General features: G+C 36.8%; 1 protein-coding gene and 1 long non-coding RNA gene across 9 annotated transcripts in view; one reads left to right on the top strand and one right to left on the bottom strand.

Annotated features, from left to right (window-relative positions):
- Positions 1-16957, top strand: part of CCDC146 (coiled-coil domain containing 146) — a 119202-nt gene that overhangs the window by 56624 nt on the left and 45621 nt on the right. The gene's annotated exons all lie outside the window — the stretch shown is intronic.
- Positions 1-16957, bottom strand: part of LOC119877234 — a 48692-nt gene that overhangs the window by 1360 nt on the left and 30375 nt on the right. Inside the window, exon 1 of one of the 2 annotated variants that reach the window (XR_005373209.1) lies at positions 14299-14429. The exons of the other annotated variant lie outside the window; for it this stretch is intronic. This is a non-coding gene — a long non-coding RNA (uncharacterized LOC119877234). Of the gene's footprint in view, positions 1-14298; positions 14430-16957 lie in introns of those variants that run through there. 2 annotated transcript variants of the gene reach the window in all.

Here is a 16957-nt window from a genome sequence, read left to right on the forward strand (position 1 = left end):
TTGCAACTACTTCACTAGCATAGATGCAGACTAGAAATCCCTCTAGTGTGGACCTACTATGAAAGATCTGTTATATGAATCCTTAAAGATTCTGGTTCAAAAGAAGTATAGGACAGAAACACCCAAGGGTCCACTCTTTATGAGACTACAGAATATATAATTATCAGACATGCTAATGGCCTGGGTCTTCAGTGGGGGTACTTAGGGCTCTTGAGCTGGAATTTATGAAACTGGAATATCCCATGGGAGTCTTGAGATGTCCATCAGTCATTATCTATCAACAAAATCTCTTTTTACCATGTATCCCACACCAAGCACGGGGATCATGAAGGATCCAAGAGGTCCATGGGACATGACATCTAATTTTGCTATCATCTAATTTCCAGAGACTTAGAAAACTTCATATAACCAATGTTGGAGAAACAATGTATTTATTTTTATTTCTTTATTGAAAATTGATCTTAAGTTTCCTTTTTATATTCCTGAAACAAAGCAAACAATTAAAACATAGTAAAAAAAATCATGAAAATCTAATTGTGTCTTTCTTTCTTTTTTGTTTCAAAGCCATGATTTGGCTTTCCGCACTTTCTCTTTGTTGCTCACTATTTCTGGTAGTTATTTCCTATAAAATCATTGCAAGCACTGCATTAACAAATACTGAACCATCGGTCCTAGGGGACATACTGGGTTAGGTTTTTGTGAGCCTCTGATTATAACATGTATGTCAACTGGTCAATACCTAACCTTGTTTTAAATGTGTTTCTGTGTAAAAATATCTTATTTTAGATTGTTGATTCATTCACATGGAACTCATGACCAACAGAACTATAATTCATGTGATCTTCTCGAACACATGTATTTTCTCCATAATGTGCATGGTAACCTTCTTGTACTTAGCAACACAAGGCAGCACTTCAACACAAAACTCAGGGGCCCTTTTCAACAGCAAAATCGCCCACAAAAAGGTACAAAAATGCACAAAACATGACACTTAGACCATAGAAAGGATACTGTTTACAGGATGAGAGTTGAAGCAAGACAGCAGAGTGTTGCCTTCTTTGAGCTCAGCTGAATGTTGGGCAACTCTAAATATTCACCATTCTAGGGATGTCTACAAATGATCCCCAAAGTCTGCAAGTATTATCTTGGGGTTACAAACAAATTTTAGTGAGTAGGTGAATTTCAAAAACACATTCCATGAATAATGAGGACTGAATGTATATTGCTACAAAATCCATAGCTTTAAATTCTGGGAAATGTCTGTTCATTCATTCTAAGCTGAAATGGATAATTTGGTTTTACCTGTTTCAACACTTGCTTTCCTTAGGGTAGTGCTTTATTTGGCATTTAAAAAGAATATATAAATTATGTATAACATATACATTAAATCCATATGATCCATATCCTATATATCATATGTGTTATATAATGTGTACAAAATAAGTCGAGGGATGCCTGTGTGGCTCAGCAGTTGACCGTCTGCCTTCGGCTCAGGGCGTGATCCTGGAGTCCCAGGATCGAGTCCCATATTGGGCTCCCTGCGTGGAGCCTGCTTCTCCCCCTGCCTGTGTCTCTGCCTCTCTTTTTGTGTGTCTCTCATGAATAAGTAAATAAAATCTTAAAAAAATAAGTTGAAAAATTAAAAAAATAAGTTGAATCATAAAATTTAGCTAAAGGATTTATTTTTTAATTCATCAGAATAGTGTGCATTTTGAATTAAATAATTATGGAAAAATGAAAATATTAGACTAATTCCATGCTAATTGGATAATTTCATCCTGAATGCATGTCTTTTAAATACCTGTCTTTACTCTGAGACTCATTTTTAAAAGACTCAAGTTTATCTTATGAAAAACATGACAAAATGTGAACTCTCAATAAAGGTTGATTTCCCCTATGCTGGTGAGTAGAGAAAATAATAAAAAGGATTAAATGTTGCAAATAGTAGGGCACCTGGGTGGCTCAGGGGTTGAGCGTCTGCCTTCGGCTCAGGCCATGATCCCGGGGTCCTGGGATCAAGTCCCTCATCGGGCTCCCCACAGGGAGCCTGCTTCTCCCTCTGCCTGTGTCTCTGCCCCTCTCTCTGTGTCTCTCATGAATAAATAAATAAATAATTTTTTAAATGTTGTAAATAGTAAACACTAAAACACACTGATAGGTCTCCCAGGTTCGTAGGAAATCTTTTTAAGCATTTACAGTTTAGTATTCTGAGGTGCAGTATGATCTTATTTAGTTTATTTCCTTTTCTGCTTCTCATTTGATGTTATCTATGATTTGGGTCATTTCCTGTTCTTTTCAGTGAAAATCTTTCAGGGTAGAAGAAACTACTTTATGATCATTATCAACAGATGTAAAATTGCTTTATTGTTTATTTTGTTTATTTTTAAGTATGAACTATTATTAATCACAGCTTTCCTCTGCTTGTGTATTTAATACAAAGTCATTTTGATTATGTTTGCATGTACCAATGATTTGGCTTGTGTTATGACAAGTGATACAAAGTTTAGCTGCAACAATTGGTACTGCACCAAAAGAAGACAAAACAGACACAAAAGTTTTGTCAGTCATATGTAAATGTAAATTTAAACTAAATCTTTGTTCATTACTGGGATCATCTAAAAAATAGCTTGACGTGGGCAGCCTGGGTGGCTCAGTGATTTAGCGCTTGCCTTCAGCCCAGGGCGTGATCCTGGGGCCCCGGGATCAAGTCCCACGTCAGGCTCTTGGCATGGAGCCTGCTTCTCCCTCTGCCTGTGTCTCTGCCTGTCTCCCTCTGTGTCTCTCATGAATAAATAAATAAAAATCTTTAAAAATAAACAAATAAATAAACAAACAAACAAATAAATAAATAAATAGCTTGACACGATACAGTGAAAAGAGCTTTAGGGTGGTAGTCTTAGAACTCATGTTCCTATGAGGTAACTCTTGCCACTTAAAGTAGGCTTTAATTTCCATATCTGTAATATGAGAAAGTCAAGTTAGAGATTGCTAAGGCTCTTTTCAGCTGTGACAGTTTATGATTCTAAATGTTATTCATTAGAAGCTATAGAATAGCAAAGCAAAGCATCAAAATGTAGAACAAAAAAAAGTACAGACAATTCTTTAATTAAAATTATTAATTCCAATGAAAAACTATAAAGATCTACTTTGTCTTATTTATCCAGTCAATGGATATTTATTTTATATTTATTGAACCATGCTCCGTACTGGCCCTGGAGATCACAAGGGTGAAAAAACAGGTGCTTCCCTCACTTGGTGGAGCTTTAAGCTGTAGAGGAACCTATTCCAAGCCAGAGCGAGCCTTGGGCAGAGGTGGTATGTTTGGCCTAGAGCACACCAGGGCATTTCCTGAACCCTTCAATTCCCTGCCTCTATACCATGGCATTGGCCTGTCCTTTTGCTACTCCTGAAATGGCCACTTTTCAAGTCATTTTTTTTCAAATTAGACCACGAAGGTTGTATAGTGTCTGTAAATAATCACTGCTACCGTGGATATATGCTGTCTGGGTTGAGAAGACAGCTTCCTGTTTGTCTCCCTTATTAGGCTTCTTTCTTTGTGTCTCAACCCATCTCCCTAACCACCACTGCTCCAAAATCTTTCATTTACAAAGCAGAAGAAATAAGTGTTTAGAACAAAAGGGATTTTAAAAAGAAAACCTTATTCCATACAAATGGCATATGTAGCTTCCCTAAGTCTAAAACTTATTTAATGAGTATAGGATTTATCAATTCAGTAAATTATAAATTCTTCAGAATGCACAGAATAAAGACATAGCTGTAGTAATGAAAATATAAAAACACAAGAGGTAAATATATTAAAACTTTCTGCTTTTTACATTTGCCCCTTTCCTACTTTTCCCCCTCCTTTTTATACCTTTGCTTCAGTAGTGTGAACCAGTGAGGAGTAAGGAGGGAGAAGCAGCATATGGATTGGGGGATTTTATTTTTCTCTTTATAAGGCAGGCACCAGAAGAGGAGCCTGGCCTGACTTGGAGAATCTAGGCCAAATTTAAGCTGCTCTTCCTCACTGCTCTACAAATAGCTAACATCTGCTGCTTATTATGTGCCCATCTTCTATAATTTTTCCCTGTAATTCCCACCCAAACATAGAAGACAGAAATACAGTGGAATGAAGTGGAGCCCTGAGAGATGGAGGTGGTGGGGGAAAGACAACAAAGAAAAAAGACCAGACTTGGGGGTGGAGGGAAAAGAGAGCAAAATGGAATCATGGTGGGAACTGTACCACCATCTTTTGTGGGTTGTGTGTGTGTGTGTTTTCTTAAAGGTTTTATTTATTCATTTGTGTGTGTGTGTGTGTGTGTGTGTGTGTGTGTGAGAGAGAGAGGGGGGGGGGAGCACAAACAAGGGGAGAGGTAGAGGGAAAGGGAGCAGCAGACTCCCTGTTGAGGTGGGAGCCCGATGATGTGGGGCCCGATCCCAGGACCCCGGGATCATGACCTGAGCCAGAGGCAGACACTTAACTGATTGAGCCACCCAGGTGCCCCTCATCTTTTATTTAATGAAGATATTAAATCCATATGTAAAGCTAATTTTATGGGATTTTTTTTTTCCTGGAATGGATACTAAGAGAACAAAGTTATAGGATAAGATTGGAATCAGAGCATTAGGGCATCAAAAATAAGTGCCTTCTCCATGATTTTGACAGTGGCTAGTTGTGTCCCTAGTTGCTTCGGATTATATTATTATATTGCCCATCAGCAAAGTTAAATAAACTTGTAGGACATACAAATTCTAAACAGCTTAACTTCACAAACAGTGCGAAACTTTTAGCCAGCATATCCAATTTCCAAATATTTAAAGGAGTTTTGTTGTGGAACTATTCACTTTCATAACAACTTAATTCCCTGTAATTCCTTGAGTTTTCACATTTTGAAACACAAATACGACATCAAATAGCAAAATAATATTGTTAGATAGAAGGTGAATATACTAAACCAGTAACTGATAAAAAATATTTAGAACAAATAGTGCTTAGATTTTACTGAAGGGACTTTAATACTAAAGAGCTGTTTAATATTAAACAGCTATCGCAAGCTTTTCATGGTGCCATAAACTCTCAGGAAATGATATTTCATGCTTTCAAGACCAACCCATTCATTTTACAGATGAATGAACAGGTCTAGGTAGAGCTAAATGATCTGTCCAACCCTGATGAAGGCTGCTCAGGTCTTCCAATTTCCAGACTAGCTTTTCTAGCTAATTCTGGATTGATCTGTATAGTACTCTTAATTTGTTGCTAGACTATAGAAAAATGCAACCAAAATATAGTTTACCCATATTAAAACTTTCCTAATACAATGCTTCTGGGATTTTAGAAAGCAAGACAGTTTCTTCAGATCTTTCAAAATGATTAGGAATTCCCAAACATGCTATATTCACATGCTTTGCTTTACATGAAAATGATTTAGACAGTTTCTCCAATATGTGCTCATCTGTATTCATAATTTTTTCCCATTTGTCTGTCTATGATTGATTGTATTGTCTGGCTTAGAGTATAAATTCTTAAAATAATTATTTTATAAAAAACGTCTTGTGTCCCACCCTGCCCAGAGCTGCATTCTAGGAGGCATGTGACCAATTTTTTAAATCCCTTTCCTGGAAACTTTTTTTTCTCATTATAAATGAAATACTTGCTCATTGTAAAAAAGACTAGAAAATACAGAAATGCATATGAAAACTAATCCTACTTCTTTTTTATTATCATGGTAAAATATCCATAACATTAAATTCACCATTTCAATCATTCTTAAGTGTACATTCAGCGGTGTTAACTATATTCACGTTGTTGTGCAACCATCACCACCATCTGTCTCCAAAACTTTTTCAGCACCCCCTACTGAAATTTGGTTCCCATGAAACAATAAATCCCCATTCCCCGCTATCCCCCTCCTGGTAATCGTTCCTCTACTTTCTGTCTCTGTGGATATGATTAATCTAGATAACCTCATATAAGTGGAATCAAACAATATCTGTACTTTTGTATCTGGATTATTTCGTTTAGAATAATGTTGGCAAGGTCCGTTCATATTGTAGCATGATATGGGATAGCATACCATTTCTTTTTAAGGCTGACTGATATTCCGTTGTCTGTATACATCACATTTTGTTTATCTACTCCTCCACTGATGAACATTTGAGTTGTTTCCACCTTTGGCTTTAATGAATAGTACTGCTATTAAAATGGGTACAATATCTATTCAATAATAGCCATCTTAATGAGTGTGAAGTGGTATCTCATAGTGATTTTGATTTGCATTTCTTAATGATTAGTAATGTTGAGCATCTTATAATGTGCTTATTTATCATTTATATTCTTCTTTGGAGAAATGTCTATTCGAGTCCTTTGTTCATTTTTTAATTGGGTTGTTTGGGGTTTTTTGTTAAGTGTAATAATACTTTAACATTTTGTTATATTTCAAGTCATTTTTCTGAATGTGGCATTTCTAAAAAATAGACCATTTTCTACATCGTTTTTAATCTTTTAAAAATTTGAAGTATAATACACATATGTTAAAGTGTCCAAAATATAAAGTACAATTCAAGTCAGATAGTCAACCACTACCCAAATCAAAACATGAAATGTTGTCAACTCCCAGAAAGTCCCTTTATACCCTGTCACTCAACCTGTAGTAGCTACTGTTCTGACTTTTGTAATCCTTTTTTTATTGTTTATAGTTTTACTGCTTAAGCATGAATCCATAAACACCATACTTTTTTATTTTATGTATATTTTTAATTTGATGTAAATAGAATCATACAAAATGTATTTTTTGTTTGACTTCTTTCCATCTATGTTATATTTGTGAGAACCACTCATACTTTTCTAATTGTTCTGTACAATTTTCTTTATTATTATGCAGTTATGTGCCAATTTGATATATAGTTACATTCAATCAATTTATTTTGTTTTCAATTTTTAGAGTTGCTTATGAATTTAATATTATACTTAAGGTACTATTCGACATCATTCTCCAAAACAAAGTATGTTAAAAAATTCCTAACTTCTATCCCCAGCCCCTCCACCCTGTTCCCTCCCTCTTCCTGTAGTATAATTCTATTTCAAGGTTTAACCCTCCTTTATATTTATGTATGTCTTTATTATAGCACAGCTTCTGGAATTTAGGAAGATTTGTGTTTTTGTTATAATGGTTACCTGTATATTCATAGCATTATATAATTCATTTCATCATATTACTTTTGGCTACTGTCTTTTGGTTTCACACTGTAAGTGATATAAGAATTAATTACATGTCTTCTTCACCCATCCTTCCTCACAGCATCAATTTGATAAAGTATCCTTTCATGAATATCATCCACCTCTGCATGGTCTTTCATGTTTGCCAACCTATATTACCTTAAGTTCTTTAAATGTTTCACACTGTCTCCATGCTATCAGAAAGACTATGCTACTCATTTCCGAGTTTCTTTCTTTCTTTCTTTCTTTCTTTCTTTCTTTCTTTCTTTCTTTCTTTCTTTCTTCTTTTTTTTTTTTTTTTTTTTTTTTTTTTTTTTTTTTTTTTTAAAGATTTTACTTATTTATTCACAAGAGACACACAGAGAGAAGGAATTTCTTTCTTTCTTTCTTTCTTTCTTTTTTTGTTTCTTTAATTCACGAAAATAAGTAACAGAATAGGATTATGGCCAAATCCCTGCAAAGCCTCTCACCAGCCTTATGATGTTGCTCAAGTTTTTCAACCATCTTGAGTTTTGTTGCTGTTGTTAAAAGTTTTATTTTTTATAAGTTTTACTTTAAAAAATTTTGGATTGTAATACTTATTTATAGGATGATTGTGAGGACTAAATGAGATATAATATACACAAACTACAACACAATCTCTCAATAAGTAAATAAATGTTAAGCATTACTTTCAATAAGAAATAAGAGTCATTAATTTTACTCATGTGTTCATTCATTTGGTAAATATTTATTGAATAAATTCATTTTAGGAATTATTTATTTAGTAAATATTTATTGAAAGACTGCTTACGTCACATGTACTCTTTCTTCCACTTACTCAAGTCTTTGTGAGTTCCACATGGGACAGACCTTAGGCTATAGTGATGAGAGTCCCTACCTTAATGGAACTTCCAGTCTTCCATCTTATGGCAAGTCATAAATTATGCTTTTTTTTTTAAGATTTTATGTATTTGTTGAGAGTAAGAAAGCACACAAGCAGGGGGAGAGGTTGAGGGAGAGAGAAACTCAAGCAGACTCCCTTCTGAGTACGGAGCCTGACTTGGGGATTAATCACACGACCCCAAGATCAAGACCTGAGCCAAAACCAAGAGTTGGATGCCCAACTAACTGAGCTACTCAGATGACCTGAAATATGCTACTTCTAAATAAGTTCTTTTTGTCCCTGTAACTCCCCTCTCAGAATCCCTACTGTGCCGGTGCCTGATTTGCATGGAAATAATTTTCTCATTTGACTACTTTACTGGATGCTCACTTCCTATATGGTGCAGACTTCTAAAATGATAACTACTGGAGTAAGTTGTTAAGAATTTTTCTGCACTTCCCTTGCAAGTTACAGGCTTTTTTCTTTATTTTTTTCTTTTTGTCAAATCTCGTAAAGTACATAACCAAAAGTATAGTTAACTGCAAGGATAATGTTTATAGACTTTTTTTAAAGTGCCTTTATGTTAACTGAATATTTCCTGTTTTTCAGCCCTAGCAAAATTTAGCTGACACAATTTTTCACAGTATATTCATGATCTTTTTAGCTTATTTTTTGTTCCATAGTGTTTTATTAAAATGAAAATTCATTTCAACATCCAAATAATAAAATATTTAAATTCAAATAATTGTTAAATATGTCAATTAGTCAAAAAACTATCAGATTCTTGTTTATTTGATAAAATTATCAGGAGCTAAAATGGAAAAACAGTAAGAAAATCTCAAATTTTAAACTGTTAGGTTCTTTTTTAAAAGACTTTATTTATTTATTTATTTGAGAGAGAGCAAGAGACAGAGAGCACAGAGGTAGAGGGTGAAGTAGGCTCCCCACTGAGCAAGGAGCCCGATGTGGGCCTCGATCCCAGGACCCTGGGATCATGACCTGAGCTGAAGGCAGAGGCTTAACTATGCCACCCAGGTACCCCTAAACTGCCAAGTTCTAAACCCCAGATGATGCAGTCATATACCCTTGTGGTCTGGTAGGTACATGGATAGGCAAAAGAGGCAGATACAACCCCAAGGAAAGGACACTCCAAAAAGTTTGTGCAGGAGTTTTATGAATGGAGCTACTCTCTTAATCAATTGGTTATTTTCTACCTTTAGATATAGATGTTATATACATATCATAAAATATGTACAGCATCCCAATCTCAAATGCCTAGAAGATCCATTAAAGTAACGTAAATAAGTGAAACAGCCTAGGTGTTAGTACATGGGCCATACATGGAATGGGTGGGGCAGACTGTGCTCCTTTTAAAAGGGGTAGCCTCTTAAGTATCTCTGAAAGTCAGCCTCTGCTAAATGCCAATTGATTGTTGTAATGTTGGAATATGAATCTGGTGTCATAAAATCTGGTAATTTATCAAGAGAAGCTGAAAATTCCATTTTTATTTAAAGTCTACCAATTTTTAAATGCTTTCGGCTAATTTTCTAATTTTATTTGTATATTGTGCATATTAAAAGCATTTGCAGAGTGTATTTATGCTATTGACTACTAGTTTGCAGTTGTGAAATACGCTCTTATGACATGGATTAAGGTCTTTCTTGTATGTGTTTAAAGATTAGATAGTGTCTTACCTTCTATTCCTGATATGGAAATATGTAGAAATGAAAAAAAGAAAGGAAGAAGGAAGGAAGGAAGACAGGGCATCTGTAAAAATGGTTGCATATCCTTAAACTGTTACAAGCTATCAGGAATAACTGGAAGCATGGTATTTCCATGAAATGATGTTATTTGTGTTTTGCCAGAAGGCACATTAGAATATTTTGTAATAGTTGACTTAGTGAACTAGAAACAGCTGTGTTTGGTGAAATGTTTGCTACGATCTATTTTTTAACTTTTTCCCCCTCATTTCTTTTTATTTTGCTTTGCTTGGTATCAAAGTTGGTATCAAGTGAAGAGAGTTAAAAGTATACTTGGTGGTATTACATAGTTTTCTTTCCTTTTAACAAAACCAAGACAAGCTAACAAACTATGTCTCCAAATATCATAGAAACCAGATTTCTTGGAAAACTATGTTAATTTCTGAACATTCCACCCTTTTCTGAGGAAATTTCAAGATAATTTGTTATGTAATTGCCATGGGTAATAGCTATCCATCTGTTACCATTCAACTGCAGGATTTCAAGAAATTTATAAGGTGACTAAATGGTTCAAATTAGTACACAAACTAGGAAGATTCTTAGGATCTAACCTTATGTTTAAATGTAATACTTTATGATACCCATTTAGTTTTGAAAAATTATACTATCTTGCCCTTAAAAGAGTTTTTGTTAGGATTCAAATATTCAGATATTTGATTTTCTACTTTATTTATGGATTTAAATCTCCCTGGTACTTAAATTTGGCCCATCAATCTACTGAAGTTATTAACTATGGGCTGAGTAATGCATCCCCACACATAGATCATGTTGAGTTGAGGACTGGGTGGCGGGGTATCAGGAGAAAATGTTTGACAAATTTTCTATTCAAAGGTGTTTAATACTCCATTCCAAACTGTATAGGCAATGAATATTCCACATATAGTCAACCAATCCATAAATCTCGCACAATCAGTATAAAGTTAATATCACCTTACTTTTTTACACACATGTGCACATACACGCAAACACTCTTCAGGCTGCTGGTGTTCCTTCTAGACTGACTTCTTTAGATTCTCTTGTTGATGTCCTTACTGATCATTTTGGCCCAATTCACGTGTGTATGTGGAGAGGGAAAGCCATATATTGAAATTTCCTTTTGTGATATGTTTGATCATTTACATCACACTCCTGCTCTGCTAGATACTGTTCGGTTCTTCAGACATGTGCTGAGCACCTGCCACATGCCATGTACTATGCAAGGTTTTGGGGGCACTAGACTGATCCTTGCCTCCAGAGAGCTTTTCACCTGGTAGACAGACATGGGAGCAAGACTTCAACACTGACAAGATATGTACTTTGTGGAATATGTGAGATATAGTGGCCTCATTCATTAAATATTTTTGTGTACCTTAGTGTCAGATAGTTTATTCTAGATGCTCAGGATACATCAAGATAACAAGAGGCTCAAAGAAACATTTGTAGAACATATAAAAAAGGCTGACACCAAAGTGAAGACGACTATTTTATGGTTAATTTTTATGGTTTATTTTATGGTTCTATTTTCATGGTTAAAAATTTTAGTGAACAACATTAAATGCCTTCTGCACACTAGCAATAAGCAATCTAAAGATGAATTTATGAAAACAATTCCATTTACAATAGAAACAAAAAGAATAAAATACTTGGATTAAATTTAGCAAAAATTAAATGGCTCATCCAAATATGCTGCCAGAATTTAAAGCCCCATTACCAGTGAATTAACAAGAGTAGAACTCACCTACTTAGAAGAGACTCATTTTAGCTCAAAAGACACCTTCAGATTGAAAGCGAGGGGGCAGAGAGACATTAGTAGTGCAAATGGATGTCAAAAGAAAGCTGGAGTAGCAATACTTGTATCAGACCAACTAGACTTTCTGTTCTTGTTTTAATGCTGTTTTGATATGAGGGTAATACTAGCCTCACAGAATGATTTTGAATGCATTCTCTCTACTCCACTATTTGTAAGATTTTGATTCAGATTGTCATTAATTATTTTTTTGAATGTTTGGTAGAATTCACCAATGAAACTGTGTGGTCTTGGGTTTTTCTGTGCTGAGAGATTTTTGAGTCCAAATTCAACTTTCATTCTTGTTACTGGTCTAAAAAGATGTTCTATTTCTTGGATTCAAGATTCATGACTCAATCTGGGTAACTTATGTGTTTTTGGAAATTATCTGGTTTTTTTCCTGTTATCTGATTTGTTAGTATATAATTGTTTACAATAATCTTGTTATCACACTGTGTTTCTGTGGCATCTGTTGTACTGTTTTCCAGTTCTCTTTTTGGTTTTTGAGTCTTCTCTCTTTTTTTCCTAGTTATTGTAGTTAAAGCATTGCCAATTTTGTTTGTTATTTTGGAAAAACTGGCCATTACTTTCAATGTTATATAATTGTTTATTCTGGTCTCTATTTTATTTATTTCTGATTTTTCTTTGTTATTTCTTTCCTCTACTAAATTTCAGCTAAGTTTCTTCTTTTTCTTGTTCCTTGTGGTATCGTGTTAAGTTGTTTATCTGAACTTTTTTTTTTCTTCATATAGACATTTATAGCATAAATTTTGTTCTAACATCTGCTTTAGCTGCATTCCATAATTTTGGAATATTGTGTTTTCTTTTGTTTTGAAATATATTGTGATTTGTTGTTTGATTTATTATTTGGCCCATTGCTTGTACAGTAGTGTATTGTTTAGTATTTACATAGTAACTATTTAATATGTACACTGTACATTTTCCAGCTTTGTTTTATTGCTAATCTTTAGTTTTGTACCCTTATGGTTAGAAAATATACTCAGTATGATTTCAGTCTTCTTAAATTTGTAATGTTTGTTATGTCTCTTTTTATATGATTTAACCAGGGAATTCTGTGTGTACTTGAGGAAAATGTGTAATTCTATCTTTCTTGGGTGAAATGTTTCATTTATGTATATATATCTTTTTAAATATTTTATTTATTTATTCATAGAAACACAGAGAGAATGAGAGGCAGAGACACAGGCAGAGGGAGAAGCAGGCTCCATGCAGAGAGCCTGACGTGGGACTCTATCCAGGGACTCCATCCATGGTCTCCAGGATCACGCCCTGGGCTGCAGGCGGCGCTAAACCGCTGCACCACCGGGGCTGCCCTGTATATATATCTTTTAGAACCATGTACTCCGAAGTATGCATCAAGTAAAAAATGTTCTTGTTGAAAAAAAGAAAGAAAGAAAAGAACAAGAGTGGAACTCAAACATCCCCATATTCTGCTCCCAAGTTTCCATTTTATAGTATCAATGGGGAAATTCAAGCTGCAACTTTGGGTTTTTGTTCTTTTTTAAAGCACACTTCTTCAATCAGCAGTCAAAGACTTCATTGTCCCTCACAATCTGCCTGCTAGAAGGGGAAGTGGAGGGTGATGCTGGTGCCGGTGGCTTCCTGGATGCCTCTGTGCTAAATAAATTATGACTTGTGAATACTGGCAAGAGCACTGTGGGCAGAAGCATCTTCAAAACAGGAAGGTGGGCACTAGACGTCTTGAGTTTCTTTGTTGTGGGGAGAGGTTATATCCCTTCCCTCCAACCTCAAGGCCCAGAGCTGGGGGACCTCTGCTGGCATCCAGCTGAGTGGCGGTGCTGGTGGCACACCAAAGGAGGCCCAAAAGGTGGGTGCCCACACCTACTCCGCAGCAGAGAGAGCAGCCAGGTCTGGAGAGTCAGCCCACATTCACAATAACAGCTCCTGAGGACAGGGTCAGAGCAGGGGCTTTGGTCTGTGAGCTATTATAAAGTGAGATGAACAATTAATTGACTAGCTGTGGACATGACCCTCATACATTTATAATCCTTGTGTGAGAAATGCCCTGGCCATGAAGGGCCCCAGCTTTGTTTCAGGGTTCTCACTGCCTAAACCCACTCAAGATCTTTAAAGGTGCACTAGAGGTGGCACCTCTGCATGCGATTGGTGACAGCCAGCTGGGCAACACCATCCTCCCTGGAGCCCATAGCATCCCTCTCCCCTGCCCCCGCCCCCTACTCTTCTGTGTACTATTTCCTGACGTTAGTCACTCACTGGCTTTAACCTGGCTCTGTTTCCTGACTCCAGTTCTGTTGGGACCCTATGTGACTGGCCCTTATATCTTTGGCCCAGTCAAGTTCTTTGCTCTCAATCATTGGTTCGCCCTTTGAAGCTCTTGAAGAAGCAGCTGGGTTTCAGTCTGGCTCATTTCCTGCCTCCCAGGCTTACAGCCACTCCATCCTGCTACCATTTCTCCTCATGATTTTTTGGGGAAAAGGGGGAAAAATCTTAAACAAGAGATAAATGATTGATAAAGTTCCAAGCAATTGCAGTTTCCAGGGGACAAATGTGAGTGTTTTAAAGGAATGCCACCCTTTAGCATGTACATGCTTAGGCATGCTTTTTATTTATTTGGCTGCACACATTATCTTAAAATGATTATAACTTAACTTTGAAGTCTTACATATAGCTAAGCAATTGCATTACTCACCCACGATGTCCACTGCACTTGAAACCTAAACTCTTGGGAGGCCCTGTTTGCCACTTGGAGCCTCCCCCTCGAATTCCTGTGGTAGGCCACCAGAAGAGGAACAAGACGGCTGGCTGCAGGGACTCTTTGCTCGTCCTGTGCACCCTGCCGCCCACACAGAAGGGAGAAGAGAATCTGTGGGTGAGGCGGCTAGTTTTGTACAGCACATTCTCTGCTTTTTTGAGTCTATGCTCAGGCCAAGTTACCTTGCCTGAACCTATTCCTCTTTCTCTGACAAGTGAATGAACAAGAGTTCTTCCAACTGCATCATTCGTTTTAAGATAAGCTCAAATCAGTAACTGGTTAGTGAACATTATTGAGTACTTACAAGATACCAAGCCATGCACTGGGGCTCAAAGATGAATAAGGTAGGGCTTCCATCATCAAAGAATGTGCAGTGTAGTGGGAGAAAGATATTTAAACATATTTTGGTAATAGGGCACCATGTGTACAATAATAGATGCATCTAGAAATACAGAAGAAGAAGTAATTCTCCCTGGAGGTGTCTCAGGTGGTTACCACAGAGATGTTTTAAAGGGAGAATAAGAGTTCCCCAAGTGGACAGGAGAAAGAAGAAATTGAAGGTAGGAGAACAGAACATGTAAGGTGTGGTACGGTTGGGCACTGTACTCATTTTCTACTGCTTTCCTAACCAATTACAAACTTGGTGGCTTAAACAATATAAATTTATGATCTTATAATTCTGTAGGTCAGAAGTCCAATATGGGTCTCACTGGGCTAAAACTGAGGTGTAAGCAGGACTATATTCTTTTCTGCAGGCCCTACCAGAGTATTTGGTTCTTTTCCTTTTCTAGAGGTTACACACTTTCCTTGTCCCATGACCCCCTTCCTCTGGTGGGTCAAGTCCTTCTCACACTTCCAATCTTTCTCCTTCTTCCATTTCATCCCTCTCAACATGGCCAGGAAGGTCCTCTGCTAACCTATGATTAGATTGGGCCCAGCCAGGTAATCCACAGTGATCTCCACTTCTCGGGGTCCACACTCTTTTTTTTTTTTTTTTAAGATTTTTAAAATTTATTTATGATAGACAGAGAGAGAGAGAGAGGCAGAGACACAGGCAGAGGGAGAAGCAGGCTCCATGCCGGGAGCCCGATGTGGGACTCGATCCTGGGACTCCAGGACTGCGCCCTGGGCCAAAGGCAAGCACTAAACCACTGAGCCACCCAGGGATCCCTAGGGTCCACACTCTTAATCACATCTGCAAAGTGTCTTTTGCCATGTAAAGTAACATATTTCTAGATATGTCACAGTGATTAGGATGTGGACATCTTAGGGGACAGGGGGAAAGGCATCATTCTGCAGGACACAACATAGAACTGAAATGGCCATGGGAGGTTTAGAAAGGGAGGAGACAGGTTTGGAGAGAGTGGCAGCTGCCAGGTAATGAAAGCCCTTGTAAACCATGTTAAGGGACCTATAATCAATCCTGAAGATGATGGAATCCTTTGAAGGATTTAAAGCAAGGTGAAGATTGTGTTTTGCTGGCAGTACGGAGGACACATTCAAGGGAGACAGACTTAGAGTCAGGGAAAGTGGTTAGTTATCTATTGCCACACGTTCAGTAAAGAATTGTAGATTTTGTTTATTCTATAAAAGGATAAAATGATACATAATCCTAAATTTCTCTCTAAAAAATGATCACAATACCTGAACATTGATATTGTATTAAGTAAACAATTTCATGTATTCCAGGTGTTGGACAAAGATGTTTATTACTCTCTAATTGTAACTTCCATAGTCCTAAAAGGCCCTTGCCCAAATAAAGTTCTAGCTTGTCCAATGACAGGCTGCAGACCCCTCTGTTTGGGGGTCCTCAGCAGGTAGTGGTATCTCAGACTATGGAAGTAAATAAGAGGCCCTGGGGAAAGCAAATAATTTAAAAAGAGGAAAAAGATAAGGACCAAATCCTGGATGACACCAACTTTTAAAGGGAGGACTATAGAAGAAAACAGAAAATTAAGAGAGAGAACTGTGAGACTATATGTTACAGGACCTGGAAAAGGAGAGATTTCCAGGAATGATGAACCATAAAATAAGCCAATAGTAATAAATGTCATAAAATTATCAAGTAACCTAAGGACAGAGAAATGTCATTTGAATATAATAATTAAGAGGTCACTGGGGCTCCACTTCCAACTCAGATGGAGTAACAGGAACCAGATTTACTCTACTGCCTTAAACAACTCAAATCAAATCAAATTAGATGAAGTAATGTTTTTCAGACTTTGGACAACAGATTGCACAGGACATTAATCTCTGGGGGTATGTAATAAGTTGAGACCTATAATTGTGCCATCTTACAACTCAGAGTTTCCAAGTGATAGCATGGGGAGGGGGGAACCCAAACAGAACCAAGTGGTCTTGCTGATTTGTGATGACAGGTTTTGGGATTCAGGGAGGCCAAGTTGGCTAAAATACATAGGTAAGGAGAGGGAAGAGTGTAGAAGAAAAGCTCCAGAGATCATGCATGCTTGTGAAGATATGCTGAGGCTGGAGAAAGAACTCCCAGAGAGGAGAGCATGGAATGATACCTGGAACCCACACAGAACCAATCGTTCATGTCACCACCAACCAAAATAGAAAGACCTCCTAATCTATG

This window comes from Canis lupus, chromosome 18, assembly GCF_011100685.1.
Source record: "Canis lupus familiaris isolate Mischka breed German Shepherd chromosome 18, alternate assembly UU_Cfam_GSD_1.0, whole genome shotgun sequence".
Taxonomy (NCBI): domain Eukaryota; kingdom Metazoa; phylum Chordata; class Mammalia; order Carnivora; family Canidae; genus Canis; species Canis lupus.